The following is a 3,350-nucleotide window of genomic DNA, read 5'->3' as shown; positions in this document are numbered from 1 at the left end:
AATGTTTTCAAATACAAGTGAGGAAAGTCTGTCAAGTGAGGCCTTGTTCTAGTTTTATCTGAGGATCAAAGAATTTATGAAAAATTAGATCTGTGTTTAAACATAGCGATCTGGCAAGAAAGTGTCAGTCATAAGAAGTTCTCCCTCAAATAACTAGGGAAAAAAAAAAACATCATAGGAAAAAAAGAAGCCCAAAATAAAGATTAGCAGACATTCATCTGGGGGGAAAAAAACCCCAAAACCCAGTAATCAGCACAGCCCAAATGGCAAGTTAAGATCAAAGAGCTGCCATTTCTAAAGCTACATAGAAAGTTTTTTGGTCAACTCCAACTGCTTTGGACTGTTGCGTGCACACTGGAAGAAGGCACACAGTGCTCAGCCCAACAGTCAACTAGCAGCTCTAGGTTCATTTTAGCTTTCAATATTTAACACTAACATAAGACATGAACCTATTTGGAAGAAACTATAATTTTCAAAGTTATGTTTATTCCCATTTACTTAATACAACTTAGCTTAGCATATCAAACCACAAATGCAGGCTTATTTCTCGTTCTGAAAAAAGTGTGCACTGAACAGGTTATGGCTCAGGATCTTGAGAGCTATAAAATACAAAGGTATCCTTCAAATTCTCTCTTAGTGGATCTGACAATCCCTTCCCATTTGAATTAACTTCTGTTGAAACATTACACTTCCAGCTTCACAGTGTGTTTTATCTCCATCCCACTTACCACCCCTTTTCTGTCTTACATAAATACCACTTCATAACCTCCCCATTTTAAGAAAGTGAGATTTTTCTCATTTAGCTCTGATCCGATACAATCTAAGCAGTGCTGACTGAAAAGCAGTGCCTGTTAAGTAGTGTGCTGAAGAAGCTACAGAATAATCCTCATTTGAGAGCACAGACTTGCGAGGACTCCTTTCCACTTGCTACAAAAAAAGCAAGACAAAACAATACAGAACAAAAAGTCCAAAGTCATTTGGTAACTTCTGCATTCCTGATACAACCAAAACATTCAATTTTAACAAGTGTAAAAGTATCAAGACAGGAAAAACAAACAACTTAAGGATAGAAATTTAAGGAATGAAGTACCTCCATCACATTTTGGATGCTAGATTTCTGATATATTTAGCTGTGTTCTTAGAAACTCCTAGAACTAAGCAGCATGAAACAAAAATAGCCAAGATGATTCTGACTTCTTTCTGCAGCTTTCTCTGTTTTACCCCCAACAAGTATTCAAGAAAAGGCCAGTCAGTAGGTTCCCAGCCTTCCATTATCGACAAAACTGGCATCTTAGCTAACCTAAAATATTATAAATTCATAAATTATAGAAGAAATATTTATCCCTCAAATGAAACTGCTGGACTACTTACCACTGTAGCAACAAACTAATGCTCTGTAGTAGTCAAGAGCACAGAAACATGTAGGCTGCTTGCATGGTTTGGGTATGCTGACAGCTTTTATATTCTAGAGTTAAGAGGGATAAGCACAGCTATCTGGTACATGCAAGTGCTTACAGGTGTATACTTACAGATGTATTACTTTCTTAGAAGGTCTTAAATTAAACAGATAGCCATATTACTTAAAATTTCATTATAATATCTGTTTCGTAACCATTTATAACACTATTTCAGACTTCACAAATAACGCTTTATACTTTGAAGTTAACTGCTTCAATCCTACCCAGGTAGCACCTTCTAACATTGAAAAATTAACACAAAAAGTTTTATTTCTAATATCAACCATCCAGAATTGTATTTTCAACAAGGTATCAAACTACGATGCTTCTTGCAGCCCTGAACAGTTATGTCAGTCAGAAAACTGTAGACCAATAGCATCTATCATTTGCAGATCTATTTCTGAGGCCATGCAATAGTGAACCACATACGACTATGAAAATGATCCCAAAAGTCATCTAAAACATAAACTACTTCTACAGTTCTAGTTGTAGGATTACCTCCTGCCTCAGGACTAAAGTTTCCATAGCCACAAAAGTAAAATCTGTGATCGACAGCTACTATCTCAGACTATACACTTTTTTTCACGTCTGCAACTTCAAAAAATTAAATACTTCCCCATTTCAAGGCCAGTTCTGACATCTGGATGAATTCACAGATAAGCCTAGTTACTTAGCACTGCTGAAATGACCATATACTAAAGATTCAAACAAATACAACCCTTATTCCTGAGATTTTTTTAGCTCAGGCATTTTTCCTCAGCTTATTAGAATCTTTAGAGAGTTTAGCTCCTCCTCCCTTAACAAGCATGGGAGAATTGAGATATCTCTGCAATATCTTCTCACAAAAACACAGTTTTATTTCTCCTAGACGCAAATATAACTTCTCCTATTGCTGTATTACACAGCTGTCTCAAAGGAGATGATCCAAGGGGCTGTTCCATCTCATTTCTGTAACAGCTGCACCATATGGTGCTGTGGACAACCATGCAAGTTTAAGACTTCTATTTCTGAAAGTTTCCTCACACTCTTTTGCAGCCAGCTTCTCTCCAATAGCCAAAACTTTTTTCTTAAGTTCAACACGAATATGGAGGGCCAGTGATAATTGTTATGCATCGTACAGTAAAGATGTCAGACAGGCTATCTTTTTTCAACTGAATATATTTCATATAGGTGTGGTTATAATTATGAAAAGGGAGAGCAAGATGCTTGTTAATTAAATTTTGAGTATCTTAAGCTATTACACTGTGCTGAACGCTTCCGGTATCACATGAGTGTACAGATAGGAGCACCCCATACCTGTTACACGTTGTCTCAGTAACTCACTGCAGCACACACCCGCAAGCTCTTCCTAGGCATGTCTGAAAAGGAGGTGCATTACAGAACAAGTCTGTGTGACACCAGTGCTCCAGGTATAACCAGAAGGGATCTGAACAGCAAACACTTACTTTTCCCATGAGCTCAAGGAAAGCAAATTGGAAACGGAGAGCTACATGACAAGGAACCTCGGTGTAACGACTCCACAGCTTTAACTGAGCACCCCTATATAGCTAGATTATAAACTACCCACGTCCAGCCACAATGATGTCATATGCACACAATCTTTGTAATTCTTAATTCCCTTACTCCCCACACACCCTCTTCCTTCCTCTTGTTCAACAGAGACTGGAAATGCAGGAGCTTTTGCGAACTGCCTGAACGTTACGACTGAGCCACGACTCCATAGCCAAGAAGAAACGAGCAGCCAGACGGGAGCACCCGGGAGCTCTGCCACGATTCTCTCGGGTTCCCCAACCTCTCTCTCCAGCGGGCGGGGAGCGGCCTGGGGGGCAGCCAGGGCCCCCGGCAGGGCACTCCCCGGGCAGGGGGGAACCGGCCGCTCCCTCGCCCTCGGCC

This window comes from Athene cunicularia (genome assembly GCF_003259725.1).
Source record: "Athene cunicularia isolate RWA chromosome 7 unlocalized genomic scaffold, athCun1 chr7_part2, whole genome shotgun sequence".
Lineage (NCBI taxonomy): Eukaryota > Metazoa > Chordata > Aves > Strigiformes > Strigidae > Athene > Athene cunicularia.
This window is presented reverse-complemented; position numbering follows the sequence as displayed.